Source organism: Olea europaea, chromosome 18 (assembly GCF_002742605.1).
Source record: "Olea europaea var. sylvestris chromosome 18, O_europaea_v1, whole genome shotgun sequence".
Lineage (NCBI taxonomy): Eukaryota > Viridiplantae > Streptophyta > Magnoliopsida > Lamiales > Oleaceae > Olea > Olea europaea.
The window spans coordinates 13,478,783-13,496,747 of NC_036254.1; the positions used below are offsets into that span (position 1 = coordinate 13,478,783).

The 17,965-nt window shown below is 29.6% G+C and overlaps 1 long non-coding RNA gene across 1 annotated transcript; it reads left to right on the forward strand.

Annotated features, from left to right (window-relative positions):
• The first annotated feature begins 264 nt into the window (after positions 1–264).
• LOC111367527 lies at positions 265–1,220 on the forward strand. Its single transcript, XR_002697836.1, has 2 exons — positions 265–534; positions 862–1,220. It is a non-coding gene; the product is annotated as an uncharacterized LOC111367527 (long non-coding RNA).
• The last annotated feature ends 16,745 nt before the right edge of the window (positions 1,221–17,965 follow it).

Here is a 17,965-nt window from a genome sequence, read left to right on the forward strand (position 1 = left end):
AGAAAATTAATTACAATAGAATTATCGATTATCAAGAATACAAGAACAAAATTAGCTACGTAGTTAAGAATTAGAATAGATAATAATAGGTGGATTCGTAATCCAATACACTCTTCCTATATACATTTTAAATTCACATTTTATACGTTTTCGTAGATTAAATTAGAATAATTAAAAATTTAAAAAAATCACTTTTAATTTGCTCGTTTTGAATCTAATTAAGGACTAGTACACTCGATTAAATTTTATTCCTGGACGATACTCTAACTCACTAAATCTATTACGTGTTAACGATCCCGTACGCTTGCGGGTTTCACACGAACACAGTGCAAGAAGAGGAAGGATCTACCTGCCGCAGGATGAATTGGCACGGGCAGGGCTCTCGGATGATGACATTTTTGCTCGGAAAATAACTGATAAATGGATAAGTTTTATGAAAATGCAAATTACATTGGCACGGGCAGGGCTTTCTTGAGTGGCACGAGGACATGAAAACTGAAAATTCTCTGCAGTTCTTGCGTATGGGTGAAGAAGGTACATGCTCTATACATTAATTACTTTTATTTCCAAAATTTTTTATGCAATGGATAGCCGGTGTAGTGGGGGAGGGACACATCAGGTATTGAGAAACTTTGGAGCTCAAATGCCATCAATTTTACACTTGGCTAAGCTATTCACAGCAGTCAGTTATTAATAAAGAGGCAAATATCTTGTTGTCATACACGTATCATGCCAAGTATTCTTTTTGGAAATCGTCACTTATCTATGCTGACTTCTCTCATTTTTAAGTAGGCTATATGGATTTGGTCCTGTTTCGCAATAAAATTTTGTGCTAATCTAACTTCTCCGATTTTTAAGTAGGTCTTCGGCATCCAGAGATCAGTTGTTGATACACAAAATTGGTTTCAAAGTCAATAGAAGACACAGATGTTGGGGAGTTCATCGTCCAAGTACCTCATGTTAAGCAAGTGAAGATTATTAATCTATTAGCCTAAAAGAAAATTAACATTGCAAATTGTCATATTAAAATATTTCAAGTTCTTAGCTTGCTGTTTGATGTTAACTTTCAATGCTTGGGGAAGACTTAAAACTGCTTCTGACGATATATGGAATGCTTTATCATCTGTAATATTACCCAGTCTTATTCAGTTTTACTTGCAGAACTTGCTGCAAAGGTGGATGGTAAGGTATGCATACTAATAAATATTTAATTGTGCAAATTGTTCTTTTAGGTCTTGCCCTTACAACATTATGGTAATTGAAGCACTGAGGTAATGGGGTTTGAAGGATGACACAACTCACTTGGTTGTTGATATTATTCATCGCGACCATCTAATTTTGCCCCAAACACCTAGAAAGAAACAAAATTTGCTCAACCCACTGCTTATCTTTCGAAAGCGGTCTCAATGTTCTACTAAAGAAACTTATAAACCAACCGTTGTTGGAGTTGTGGAGGAATTGTATGAAGAGGGATCTAATATGCTTGCGGAAAGGTACATGTTTTCTCATTTTCATTCAAATATTAGCTTCTGTTATTTTCTTATAGGCCGAAAAATATGGAAAATTGAATTGGGTAATCTACCAAGATAATAGTTCGTCTTAATTTTCCTACTGGGCTTTATTTTCTGCTCCTTTAGATACTTCAAAACATACATGTCATAGTCCATAAATAATTTATTTGCGTAGATTATTACTTATCAGAGCAACAACATGGGTAATTTAAGTTGTGATATTTCGTTTCTTTTTCTCTTTAATGTTTTTACTTTTCCCAATAAACAAAAGGGTATTATTTTTATATTCGAGTCCTTCACATTTCGAAAACAAAGATGAAGGAAAAATCGTAGCATGCTTTGACACGAATTTTGGGCCAACAAATTTACTAGAAAAGATGAATTTCAAGATTTTTGTGTGGTTGAATCACCTTGCCTTCAAATCTCTAAAATTTGCATTTTCTTGTACTCCAATTGTCCAAATCCCAATCACTATGGAAGGAGATTATTATCTACAAACTAAGTGTCATTTCTTGTGAGACTTCATGCCAAAAATGTGATTTTAGGGGCTTTTCAATTTTGGTGTGAATTTACATACGAATTTTCACCATATTTTTCATACCACCTTCTTGTTCCTTTTTCCATAACTTCTATATGGAAATTTCAAGTGATTACTTGAGAGTTATAGGTTTGAATTCTAAATTCAAACCACTCCCTCCAACACTTTTAAAATCCTGCGAGTCGGGTCACCCCACATGGACGACCCATTATCCGTATTTTCCAACATCTTCTACTCGCACATGATGGGGTTGATCCGAACCACAAGTGACAACAAATGTCACACCTTAGATCCTTTTCAAAATCTATCTCACAAAGATTCATACGGCAAATAGATTGTGCGACCAATGAGTAATATTAGAGCTCACGGTACTATAAACTTGTTAGGAATATATAGTAGCTCTACTAGAGGAGGAACATCACATCTCGCTATACCCCAAACTCATTTTCCAACATTAATTCAAATATTTCCAATCCCTCGAGTATTTGTGGAACATACTTGAACCCCGCATCATATCATTGTATTCACAATTGCATTCTATACCCCAAATAGTTAAACACAATTGTCTGGTCGGTGAACACAAACATAAATATTGGTCAAAATAATTTTCCTTTCCTACGTGAATCCTTCGATTTTAAATCAGCTGCTTTCCTAGACATGCCCCATCAAATCGAATCAATCATAGTCATTGACAACATGCTAAATTAGCAACACTGAAATAAAATCTCAAGAAACAGTCAAAAGTCATAAGGGTATACATGAGGTTACATAAACCCCAAGGTCTCACACAATGAGGAAGCAAGGACCCATTCACTCATTTACCCAATATTGGTCGTAAAAGCACACACGATATGAAACACGTGCTACGATATTCTCTCCCTTTCTTAGGGCTTATGTCATATTTTTTGTAAACAAATAACACCGTACAGATCCTAGTTCAAGTATTTCTCGATACCTAACTTGAGTTCTTCTTATCTTCATTCCTCCAGACATTCTCAAATCGGGAACTTGATCTGGCAACTAAACGGGTTTAATGGATAGCGAAATCCATTTCGATTACTTATTGTAATATCATCTTGATACCTTATCAAAGTGACTGGATCGTGTAAACAAAATGATCACTATCAAGGTGACTGGATCATGTACACAACATGATCATTGTATCTCGTCTCAACATATCTTAAAACGTTTGAGGCTATTGCTTGTGTTAGTAAGCCGATCTCAACCCGTTCGACCTACTTTATATGTGCGTACAAATCATTTGTCTTGTAATCCCAACATTAGATTACACATGAACTCGAAATTGTTCATCTATGGGCACACAAAATTTAATCAAGAGTTTGTCTGATACACCAAGTATCATATTCTACGAAATTCTAAAGATTCCATATTATCAACAAATATATCTCTAGACATCTTCAGAGTATGATGATTACATATAATCATTTACGTAAATATATCGCAAAGACATTTTCATTACTAATGTCTCTCACAGAATTATTATTAAGTGTTTGGTTCTATTTTGATAATTGAGATCTTAACATATAAGATAGTTGCGTAACTATCATGGATCTCATATTCTCAACCAGTATTATTAGATGCTCAATACATCCATACCAAATAATTTCTTTAGCTGCTAAGATATACATTACAACATATGCTTCTTGCTACTCTATATAACAAAAGCGCACAAGTCAAAATAACTAATTGTGCTTGACTAACTCTCATTCTTAATCAACAATTGTATATCTATTCCAATCACAAGTTATTCCTTTGACAATGAAATAGAATAACTGACAGCAGCACCCTTCAGGTATCACAATATATTTTCTAAAGATAATATTGATACCTACTTATTAGATCAATGGCATGACCATTGTTAGGACAAGTATATATCATAGTATACTTCTATCTCCGAACTCTTAATCGTACTAGATATGATTCTCTGGATATTTTTTTGTGCACTTATGAAGTCTTTGGACAATTATAAAGACTTATATGGTCATGGTTGCAATTCCACATAAACATTTATAGTATAAAACTCTTATGATAGAACAAGGATATATGAAAAGTATTCTTAGCACAAATCATACAATTTGCTAAACCCATGTCTTTTGTCTCAAAAATTGACGACAATCATTTCAAAATGGTCTCTATGCACTCCTTATCATGTTTAGTCAATCCAATGTCATCAATATCAATATTAGAATTACAACCTACCATTAGACCTTTTATACAAATACAGTAATTTTCGTCCATATGACAAAATTCTTAGACGAGATTTAACCCTGTTAAAAACTCAAGTACGACTGTCGAGATGACTGTATTTGGCCATACGTGTAACTGTAAAGTTACCACAATACCAAAAAAAAAGCCTTTAACATGAAATTTAAAAGTCGATTCATGTTGCTATCTTTAATCATTTCTCAATTGAGAATAAAAATACAATCTTTAGGTTGATTTGGTGTAACTCTAAATTAAGACATACCATCATTGCTAGCATTGATGTACAGAAGCGAATCTCATCGTTATGAAAAAAATTATCCAACTCAATACACTCACATTGAGTATAACCTTTTTAAAAAATGAGCTTTATCTATCAGAAACTCATTAGTCTTCCACTTAAATTTCAAGAGTCTGAATGTTCTCGATAAACATAATGTCTTAATAGAACTTTCACCATATCTCAAATTAGGTCGAAATTGTATACTCCATATATATACTTCCATCTTTTTTCTCAAAATTTATCTTCTGATTTTTTGAACCAAGAATCATTGGCATTAAATAGCTCTTAGATCCAACTCGGAACAATGAATCATTAAATTAGATAGTTCTTAAATGGCTCCTACTTAGATAGATAAGTCCAACTCGGAAATAGATTACTCCCACTTGAATTAGAAGTTTGAATCATCTCTTATATATTCAAAACTGATTCATCAATACATATAATATTAATTTCAACGATATTCTCCAATTTTTTTCTCCCTTATTGGGAAAAATGTCAAATGTCATATCTTATGACTCGATATCCATTCAAAAATTTCACTTAAATACCTTTTTGGACTACATGTATGTCATCGAGGCACATCTTATTTTTAACAGACTCATGTTCCCATACTCATTATCGAGAACATATATAGTCAATTAAGAGTCTATGATAACCCACATTCGATTATTTATGTGTCCAAAACTTATATATTTTGAAGTTACCAATATTGAGAGAACTCCATTAACTGATACGTTGTAGTTAGGCAACGCTCTTTCCAAAAGCAAATACGTAAGTTGTACTGCATATCTCAAACCTTATCATATTCAACAATATTTTATTCCTTCAATCCAATACACCATATAATTATGGGACGTTAAAAAATAGTCAATCCAATAAGAGTTTCTCTCATTACATAGAGCATTAATATCTCGTGATAGAGATTCACGCTATCAAACAATTCTTAAAATCTTCACTTCCATACTCTGATTTTTTACTGGACTTCATAAAAGTCTAAATCAATACAATAACTTCAACTTAAGAAAATCGGTCTCATAATTGAAGTGCATGAATCCATCTATAAATGTAATGAAAAAGTAAAATTCCATTCCTATCTCTCTTGATCATGACCTACAAAGAAGTTCGGATTGATTTATTTTATGAAAGTTCAGCTCTTACAGCTTTGAATGATTTTTTCAACTCAAAATCTCAAACCATTGCACAAATATCCAGAACTATAATAAACATCACCACTGTGAGTACGAACAGAAGTACCACGTACAAGTTCAAGTAAGAGACCCCTCTTCGAAGAACAATAATTGAGATCAAATTTAATGGAGTCTTTGATACTATCTCAATATCAAATAGGAGGTCAGTTTCTCTACCTTACAACACTAAGTTGTAGTACCAGTCACATAAACCTCCACTCCATCTTCACTATCTGTACATATCTATTTCGTATCAAGTCAAATACTTAACAATAGACTAATATACTTCTTGATCTCATATGAAGTGGGTTTCTAACCCTTGAATCCATTATCTACACAAGACAAGATCTAGTTTGTATAGTGTTGATACGTAAACAACACTAAGAGGAATATGTTCAAGTGCAATATCTTTTAGTTTAACCATTTTGAGCTAAGAGATTCAAGCCATATAGTTGAAGCACTTGAACTTTTATAACATTGATCCTCTATCAAAACCACTTTCATTCACTTACTATCTGAAATTCTTCTTGATTCCTTTACCAGTCTCCCACATCCATCCCGCATTTGTTCTAGCTCATTTAATGCTTAAGATTCAAAGTCTCATACAAGCTAGAACATTGCTAGCAACATCGAGACGTCTTTTAATTCACATAGCGGATAGTGCCAATAAAAAAAATTGACACTTCTATTTGTAAGTCACAATGACTTTCAAAATTCCATATATTAAGAAGAGACTAGTTTGAACTTACTAGTCATCTAAAATTAATGTGACCAAAGAACATGTTAACACTATGCTAACCACCAACTAAGTCACATTTGAGAAAAAGATTATTTATAACAGAACTTAACAATTTTAAATGCTCGAGTACTAAAATTCACATTTTTTCCATACTCGACAAAGTTCTAATCTTTATTCTCTAGAGTAGTATGACTTACATAAGATCTTCTATTACGTGGTTGATGTTCTCTAAAGCATCATGTCCTTCTAGTACATTTAAAATCTTATCATGTCAAATGTTATCGCATTTAGTTTATCACCTTTATTAAGGTTAACTTCTATAGATTTTGATGCCATGATCTATCAAATTCTTTGAGACATTTTATTCTCAATCAATGCCCATTTATGCACATATTTAATTTTGCATTAACGCAAATTAACATCTACGATAGTTCAACCTTAGGCACAGAGTCGAAAGTTCACTATGTTCTCAATCATCATCCGCAATCCTATTGTGTCACTATCATAAACTTAATTTAGTAATGCAAAATTCCATGGGTTTTAAGTGAAAATTGCATTAATTCTTCCAACTTCAGAACCCCTACTCAGTCGGTGAATCAGATAGTTCTTGGTGAGATTTTCTCTAAATCTTCCAATCATCCAACTATCACTCAACCGACAATCAATAGGTCTAAGTAAAAATCTCACTAATTCTTCGGGCCTTAGCATTTATAACAATACACGAGTTAATGGATATCATGCATTTCCATAAATATGCACATTTATCCAATAATATAATTTCATAATGTGCAATTGTGACATATATCATGATTGTCAACCACGCTTTAATATCTGTTGCAACACGGTCCCAACAAATGGGAAGTGAAATCAAAATTTTCATATTCTGCTTATCACCAGAAAATGTTCCCAAAAATATTCACGTATTCCACTAGGTTATGTTTTAGATCCATTTATTTTTAAATTTTAGTAAGCACGTAGCTTTTCAACAAGTCTCATAACTGTTGTTTCTCTAGCCTTCCCTCTAAGGATGCTATAAGTGTGCATAGATCCAATAATATATAATCAAGCACAAAATTAGAAACAAGTCATAATGGATCACATAATCTAATCAAGACTCGTATAACTCATGAAACGTATATAAAATGTGGTATTTTAAATACATTCAGAGTATTTTTCATTCAAACAATAATAATAATAATAATTCCCACTAGGCCAATACTACTTAACAAATATTCTTGATCTTTATAAAAAGTTTTAGAGTTTGATTGAGTCCCAAAAAAAAAAAAATTGACTATCTGAAAATTAATTTTAATTGCACACAAAAATCAATAATATTTGAATGACCAATTTGCAATTTTCAGAATTGAAGTCGGGTCTCGCATGCATCCTCATATGCACGACCAATTTATAATCTTCTAAATTGAATTTCGAATAATCAACTTCCGAAAGAAAGTAATTTTGAGACCAACATACAACTTTTCAAATTGGTATTGGAATAAACAACATAAAAAAAAAAATAAAAAAAAATTGGGATCAACATGCAATTTTTTAAATTGCATTTGAAAAAATTCAAAAGTGTGGGACCAACATGCAATTTCTCAAATTGCATTTGGAATATTCAACATTCAAAAAGTGTAGGACCAACATGAAATTTCTCAAATTGCATCTACAATAGTTGAGGGACCAATATGCAATTTTCAAACTTTGAATCCCACTCCACGGCAACAGATTATTATTATTATCATCATCATCATCTTAAAAAAAAAATGAAAGCTTTCTTAGATTTTTCTCAAAATTTTGAAAAGTTATAACTTTCTCAATTTAAGTCCAAAATTTATGTTCTTTATACCGTTGGAAAGATCTTGAGAAGATCTATCCAACCGTATCAAATAAGAATCACAAAACGCAATGTGGAAGGAGTTATCATCTGATCAATTTTCAGATTTTACTGATTTTTCATGCAAAAATCAGATTTACATATAGACTTCAGGAGGTCATAGTTTCTTCATTCCAAGCCCAAATTTTATGTTCTTTATACCGTTGGAAAGGTCTCAAGAAAATCTATCCAGCCATGCCAAATAAGTATCATGAAACATAGTGTGAAAGAAGTTATCATGTGATGAAATTTCAAATTTTACCAATTTTCACTCCAAAAATCAGATTTATATCTAAATTTCGAGAGGCCATAACTTTCTCATTTCAAGCCCAAAATTAATGATCTTTATATCATTGGAAAGGTATTGAGAAGATCTATCCAACCATACCAAATAGATAGTATAAAACTTAATATATAAAAAGTTATCACGTGATAAAGTTTCGGATTTTATCAAGTTCCATGCAAAAAATTCAGATCATCATCCAAATTTCAAAACCTCATAACTTCTTCGTTTCAAGTCCAAATTTTGAGTTCTTTATATGGTTGGAAAGCTTATGAGAAGACCTTTTTAACCACACTAATCTTACTACATGAAGATGGATGAAAAGATGACAGTAAATTATCAAATGATGCCACTAAATACCACATAAAGTTTCAAAACTTTGCACACAAGATTCATAACCCAATTCTATCATGTAGTGGCATAATTAAGCATGAATTATAGCAAGGAATTCAATCTTATGGCTCTGATACCAATGGAGGAAAAATCGTATCACACTTTGACATGAATTTTGGGTCAACAAACTTACTAGAAAAAATGAATTTCAAGATCTTGGTGTGGTTGAATCACCTTACCTTCAAATCTCTAAAATTTGTATTTTCTTGTACTCAATTGTCCAAATCCCAATCACAATGGAAGGGGATTATTATTCACAATCTAAGTGCCATTTCTTGTGAGACTTCATGCCAAAAATGTGGTTTCAGGGGCTTTTCAATTTTGGTGTAAATTTACATACGAATTTTCACCATATTTTTTATACCACATTCTTGTTCCTTTTTCCATAACTTCTATATGGAAGTTTCAAGTTGTTACTTGGGAATTATAGGTTTGAATTCTAAATTCAAACCACTCCCTCCAACCCTTTTAAAATCCTATGGGTTGGGTCACCTCACATGGACGATCCATTATCCGTATTTTCCAACAAAAGAAAATGAGAAAGATGATGGTGGCAAAGGCAAATGAACTGCAGCGGATGAATCCAGCGAATCAGAATGTTTAAGCATTGTAGCAATAGTGCAAGATAGAAATGGTTCTTGTTTTTTTTTTGTCTCGTTCCAGTTTAAAGTACGACATATAGGAGCAAATAACTTCTAGAATTGGTAAATGACCTTCAAAATGTCACTTGTATTTTAGACTACTGAAGAAGCAATTATTGAGCCAAATATTTATCGGTAGTTTGGCTCTATAATTGTTCTACTCTTATCTTCTATTTTGAAGTTGCAATTAATGGAATATTTTCACTAAATATATTCATTCTTACGAGTAATGAAACATTTCTATGCAAGAATTGAAAGACGAGAGGAATACATTTAAATCAATATTAACCACTAACGTGCAACGCACGTTCCCTCCACTAGTATATACAAAAAGTAGAAAATGCTCCAAAACCTTTGGAACCCTCTTATATATCATATAAAAAAGGGAAAATTGTAATAGCGTCTCTAACATTCCACCTTTTTGTTGACTTTATCCTACTTGTGGTATTCATAGTCCTAAACCTTTCAAAAATATGCACATAAAGTCCTAATGGATGTAAACACATCCGCTTGACTGTTAGTTGACCAGAAAAGTCAAAATTTCATTAGTTTTGACCAAATTAAAAAGGACAAAATGGTACTTTTGTATTTTCCTTACATTAAATAAGTTATAAAATTAAATTAAAAAACCAAAAGTAAAAACATTTTGACCTTTTAATCTTGTCAAAATTAATTAAATCTTAGCTTTTCTGGTCAACAAATGATCAAATAAATTGTTTCCTTCCATTTAGACCCCATGTGCATATTTTTAAAAGGTTTGAGACTATTAGTGGCACAAAGTGAAGGTTAAGATAAAGTTTACAAAGAAAGTGAAAGATTAGGGACTGCTACTACAATTTTTCCTATAAAAAAATCTTTATCTCACTTGCACTTTCTGAGGAAATTCGTTCCTGTTTCGATCCAGTTACTTTATTACAATAGTTAAAGTTGAACATGTATTACACATTATTCTGAAATACTTTATAAGTAATGTAAAAGTAATATTTGATATCAATTTATTTGATGGATTTGATGAGTTTCAAATGAACTAAATAAAATATAATTTAGGATTTAAATTTAAGAGAAGAAAATTATACTCTCAAAACTCAACTTCTATGATTCAAATTTTTTGTAATAATGAAATACTAAAATTGAACAGCATTTTTATACTACATTTGGTACATAAAAATTAATTGGTAATCCATGAATTTAAGCACCCGTTAAAATTTTTAAATATATGAATATAAATAAATTCATCTATGATAACCCTAGAGTCATGTAGATCAAGATTTATCAAATCAAGGTTCATTGAATTTAGATTAATGCGTAGATTAATTAATTGAGAATTAATGACACGAAATTCATACATGACAATAATTTGTAGTATTTATTACATATTGAAAAATAAAAAAGTAAAGTATTATTGAAAATTGAATCAAGTAAAGTTAAAATCGTTCAAAACATATTCTCGTTTGATGTGATATTTAATATGTTATAGATTATAGATTATAGAAGACGTTTTTCAAAATTTAGTTGCCAAAGTTCAGTGCCCAAATTTCAATAATCTCAAAGTTTAGTGAGTAATAGAAGACATTTTTCAAAGTTTAGTGGCAAAAATTGGACCATCTCAAAGTTTGACGGTATAACGGGACACCACATGTGCATTCTATCAGTCACGTCACCAATTCTATTAGAGGTTTGAGAAGGAAGTTATGTTAGTGAGTAACGTACAAAATTTTCCAAAGTTTAGTGCCAAAAACTCGATATTTTAAACTTTAGTGAATAATCATAGACGCGAATCTAAATTCAATGACCAAAATTTGACATTTTAAATTTCAGCGAGCAATCGAATACGTGAACTTAAGTTTAGTGACCATTAGAACAATTAAGTCGCTAAAATCTCTTTAATAAATTAAAGCAACTAATAGTATAATGGGAAAATTGCAGCCGAGGTACCAAACCTTTCGTTTATTAACAGACTTTGCCCAAACATTTAGTTTATGCCACCGCGAATACCAAACCTTTCAAAAATATGCAGCTCAAGTCCAAAATGATGGTTTCTATCTGTTTGACCCCAAAATCCGTCAGTTGACCCAAAAAATTAAAAAATTACTAATTTGACCACATAAGATAATGCTAAAATGGTCATTTTACCATTTTAATATAAAACAATAAAAAAAGGAAAAGGAAAATTGGTCATCTCCTTCAACAACCCCAACCCCCATCCCCCAATCCCACCAAAACACAGCACCAACCACCATTGCTTGCTACAACCACCCACCATCGCGTCCCATAACCACAGCCACAGCCAACGCCACCAAATCAATATACAATTTTCTCCTTCAATGACGATCCTCACGCCATTTAACTAAATTCAATCCACACCCAAGGAGCTCGGAAATGCGATCAATAGCAAGTTTCGCAGTGAAAACTGTTCCCAGTCCAACAACCATTATCATCATCAATAACAATAATATAAGCACAAGAAAATATAGGCTCCCAAAGTGACGCAATTTTCCTGTGTGGATCCAAAATTAGATTTCCACTCAAGGAAATTGAGTGGCAGTGAGATTCAAATATCCAGTCTCGGCTCTAAAATTGTTGTTGTGGCTAAACCCTAAACCATTTGGTACTAAAAAGAAATTGTTGTGAGATAATAGCTTTTGATTGAAGGGGGGTAGAAAGTCAGTGGAGATGCACGGAGAAAGAAGGGAATTTAAAAGAGGTGAAGATGAAGTGAATGGTGATATAGCCCGACAGTGGTGGCACTACCGACGGTAGGTGGCAGGTGGCATATGTCGAGGCTGGTTTTCCTCATTATTGGGTAGGTGGGGATATATATATATATATATATATATATATATATACACTAATAATTTATTTATTTATTTATATTAAAATGGTAAAATGACCATTTTAGCCTTGTCTTATGTGGTCAAATTATTAAATTTTTACTTTCTAGGGTCAATTGACGGATTTTAGGGTCAAACAGATGAAAATCGTCATTTTGAACTTGAGCTGCATATTTTTGAAAGGTTTGATACTCACGGTGGCACAAACTAAAGGTTTGAGCAAAATCTGCTAATAAACGAAAGGTTGGGTACCTCGACTGCAATTTTCCCATTATACTATTAGTTGCTTTAATTTATTACAAAGATTTTAGTGAGTTAATTGTTCCAATAGCCACAAAACTTAAGTTCATGTATTTGATTGCTCGCTGAAATTTAAAATATCAAGTTTTGGTCATGGAACTTGGATTCCTTCTCAAACATCTAATAGAATTTGTGACGTGGCTGATGGAATGCACATGTGGCATCTCGTCATGCTGTCAAACTTTGAGATGGTCTAATTTTTGCCGCTAAACTTTGAAAAATGTCTTCTATTGCTCACTCAACTTTGAGATTATTGAAATTTGGGCACTGAACTTTGAAGTTGAACTTTGGCAACTAAATTTTGAAAAATATCTTCTATTACTCATTATAATTTAAATTTAATCACACATCTATATAATAAAATATTTTACATGTAAACTTAAAAAAAATTTCAACTTTTTAATCATACATTATCCAAAAAATCACTATTTTTAGAACTCTCTATCTCTCTTTCTTAGATAATGGCCATCAAACAAGTGCTAAAATTTGTTGTTAAAAAATTTCAAATTTAATTAAATATTTCAGATTATATGTGTGTGTGTGCGCGCACGCACGCGCGTGTGTGTTTCATTGCAATTAATAGTCACTTATTTTGCAAAATTTTGCAAGCATTGTCTATTCCACTAAAAATGATTGCTCAATTACACAGTAGTTAAATTTAAATTTAATTTAGTTTTTTAGAGTTTGATGCTATTTTTATCATAATATTTGAATTTTACAACGAAACACACAATGAATTTATTTGTTGTTAAATAAAATTATATATAAATTTTAACAACGAATTTTAATTAGATCCAAATTTATTGTGAGCCATAGAAGACGTTTTCAAGGTTTTGTGACAATCACTTGACCGTACTCACTGAAATTTGGCTACTGAACTTTGAGGTAGTTGAATTTTGATCACTAAATTTGAGATTATCGAGTTTTTAAATAGTGATTTTTTGAAAAATGTATGGTTAAAAAGTTAGGAAAAATTGTGAGAAAAATTGTGAGTTTACATATAAAATATTTTATTGTATAGATGTGTGGTTAAATCCAAAATTATAGTTAGTAATAGAAAATATTTTTCAAATTTTAGTGATCAAAATTCGACGTTTTTCAATTTTTAGTGATCAAAATTCGACCATTCAAAGTTCATTGGACAATTGAAAATATTTTTCAAAATTGAATTAAAATCATTAATAAAAAAGTTAATAAATGATGTATAAGATTTGAGAAATGAAGTAAAAGAAACAAGAAACGATATAAATATATTAAAAATAGAAATTAGAGAATTAAAAGAAAATAATAAGAATAAAGATAAGAAACAGGTAGTATGGATGATGAATTTAAAAAGAATATATTACCAAAAATACTAGAAGAGGAAGAAAAATCATTAGGAAAATTAAAAGTAGAAGAAAAAAAAGATGAGTGAATAATTAGATTTGCTAATAGAAAATTTTGATCAATTAAACTTAACCGATATAAGTGAATACCAAGTTTTAATGAATACTGGAGGAGAACATAATCTAACAGGAACCTCTAAACAAGAATTACATGACACAGATGAAAGTTATGCATCTATATATAATAAATCATATAAACAATTTTATGATAAAGTAAGAGATAGACAACCATCTAAAGGAAATAAATATAAGGATAGGTTTGAATTAAATGATAATTATGATAAACCAATTAATCATGCAGGAATAAAGCTAGATTTAAATTGCAAAATAGATAATAAAAAGCCTTATTAATTTGGACAGATTCAATGATATTATTCTTTTTATATAACAAAGATGACACATGGGAAAATACTGAAAGAATAATAGATTTCTTAATAGCATCATTTGAAGGAGATGTTAGAAATTGATGCGAAGGAATAAGTAATGATACAAAAATATTATAAAAAGAAATGTACAAACAGAAGTAATCAAATCAGATAGACAATGTATAGAAAAATTAGTGAAATATATTTCAGATGAATTTTTAGGAGAAAATTGGATAAGAAATGTTAAAGAAGAATCAATAAGAGAAAAAGATAATGCTAGAATAAAATTAATAAACTTAACAATATGTGATATGTGTAAAATTAAATAATATACTTGTGAATTTAAAAATTATTATTATGCTCAATTTTATAGTAATGAAAATCAAGAATTATACCAAAACATGTATTATAATAAAATACCAGGTTCATGGGGAATATATTTTAAAATAGAATTTGAAAAATATGTTAGAGATAATACTGGAATACCTAGAACTTTAGATTGAAGAATAAAATTTTTATTTGAAAGACTTGCATATATTTGTCAACAAAGACAATTAATAAAAAAATCAGGAAAGTTAATTAAAATATGTTGTGAAGATATGGAAACCCCTGTACAATGGGGATGTAATCCTGAAAAAAGAATTAATAAAAGAAAATATAAAAATAAAAAGTTTAAAAAATTTAGAAAATTTAATAAAAAAATATATAAAACATAGAAGAAGATATTATAAAAGAAAAAATAACTCATATAACCAACAAAAAGATAAAAAGAAAAATAAAAGTCAATGTAAATGTTGGAATTGTGGAGAAATAGGTCATATAAGCCCTGATTGTGATAAAAAGAAAATTAGAATATTACAAAAAGAATACTTAGAAATAAAAGATGAATTAAGTGGAATATCATATATTGAAGAATACTATGACCAAGAAGTATATATAAGTGAAACAGAAAATGATGAATCAGGATCTGAATAAAGAGATTGAAGAAATAGAAAGTAATAATATAAATATACAAGAATATGAAGGAATAGAAGGATGTGGATTAAAAATTACTTTTGATAATAACAAGTTTAGAAAATTGCAAAAATTATCATTAGACTTAAAAATATGAAAATGGGAAGTCTTTGATAGAATTTGGAAAAGAGAAATGATAGCAATAAATGAATATTACAAAATAGAAAAAAATCATAGATGTAAGAACAACTTATGGACAACATAAATTAAATCTTTTAATAAAAAATATAGTTGATAAACTATTAACAAAAGTTAGTAAAAAATAAAATGAAAAAATTAAATATGTTTATTTAGCAGAAAAACAAATAATGTTTAAATCACTATTTAGAGAAATTGATAGATTCACCCTTAACTATAACTTTACATGATGGAAGAATAATAAATTTAAAAGATAATCATTTAAGAACAATAGAAGGAAATTTAGCATATCAAAAAATTATGTTTACATGTTATCCAAAATATTGTGTATCATTAAAAGATAGAAATTTTAATGAAATTTTAGAACTACATTTCAAGTTTCATAGAGATGATATTATACAACTAGGTGATCGAATTATGATTATAGAACATAGAGCTTTATACACATTTACCAATTCTAACTATGGGAATATTTATTTCAATAAACAATATATTGAAGTTCATAATGAATGTAAATATATTAGTAAAATAATAGAACCAAATAAACAAATAAGTTTAATTCCAGAAGAATATGAATTTAGTATAGCAAAAAATAAACCTGAAATAACAGAATTAAATGGAGGAAAATGTTCTAATAACATAACATTTAAGGATGAAAATAAAAACCAGTTAGAAGAAATCAACAAAATAAAAAAAGTAAAACTGTATAGGAATGCTGGAAACATGAAAATAGAAGGAGAATATTATAATGGTAGAAAAAATATAAATGGACCAAATATATTAATAGATACAGGAGCTAGTGAATGTCATATAATTTCGATTAGAAATAAAGGACTAATAACTCATAAAACTGAACCGTATAAGTATGTAAATTTTGATGGACAAATACATATAACAGATTTAGAAGTTAAGGTACCAATAAAAATAGGAGGAATAGATCTTTTAGTACCATATTACATAGCTAGAAGTATGGATATAAACCCTTATATATTTTTAGGAATGAGTTTTCTAAATGGATTAGAAGATTATAGTATAAAAAGAGAAGGATTATATATTGTTCATAATGGACAAACTACACAATGAATTTATTTGTTGTTAAATAAAATTATATATAAATTTTAACAACGAATTTTAATTAGATCCAAATTTATTGTGAGCCATAGAAGACGTTTTCAAGGTTTTGTGACAATCACTTGACCGTACTCACTGAAATTTGGCTACTGAACTTTGAGGTAGTTGAATTTTGATCACTAAATTTGAGATTATCGAGTTTTTAAATAGTGATTTTTTGAAAAATGTATGGTTAAAAAGTTAGGAAAAATTGTGAGAAAAATTGTGAGTTTACATATAAAATATTTTATTGTATAGATGTGTGGTTAAATCCAAAATTATAGTTAGTAATAGAAAATATTTTTCAAATTTTAGTGATCAAAATTCGACGTTTTTCAATTTTTAGTGATCAAAATTCGACCATTCAAAGTTCATTGGACAATTGAAAATATTTTTCAAAATTTAGAGATCAAAACTCGACCATATCAAAATTTAATGATATAACCGGGAAATATATGGAAATAACCTTTTCAAAAATGTTACTTTTCCACAATGACTCTTAGACAATTTACATACCAAAAATGCCCTCCATTTGAATATTACATAACAAGACATCATAATATAGAAATTTTCTATTTTAGTCCTTAAAATTAAATATTGGTTGAAACTTGATAATTTTTATTTGATTTATTTGATTAGTATTTTTATTTGATTTATTTGATTTTTGTTCGCTCTAAGTAACCCCCTTTATTGGTATCAGAGCCATAAAGATCATGAAAATAAAAAAGAAAAATAGATAATTATTGGTATTTAGAAGAAGAAAAGGGTAGTTGTATATTTTTATAACTTATTCATAATAAATTAAAAATAATGACTTTGACAATAATTAAAGAACTTCCTAAAGAAATAAAGGAACAAATACTAGAGAAATTAATAATAGAAAAAATAAAAGATATATATACATATGAAAAAATTATTAATATATATGAAGATTAAGTTGTCAATAAGTGAATATATGGAAGAATTAAAATCATTAATAAAAATGTTAATAAATGATGTATAAGATTTGAGAAATGAAGTAAAAGAAACAAGAAACGATATAAATATATTAAAAATAGAAATTAGAGAATTAAAAGAAAATAATAAGAATAAAGATAAGAAACAGGTAGTATGGATGATGAATTTAAAAAGAATATATTACCAAAAAT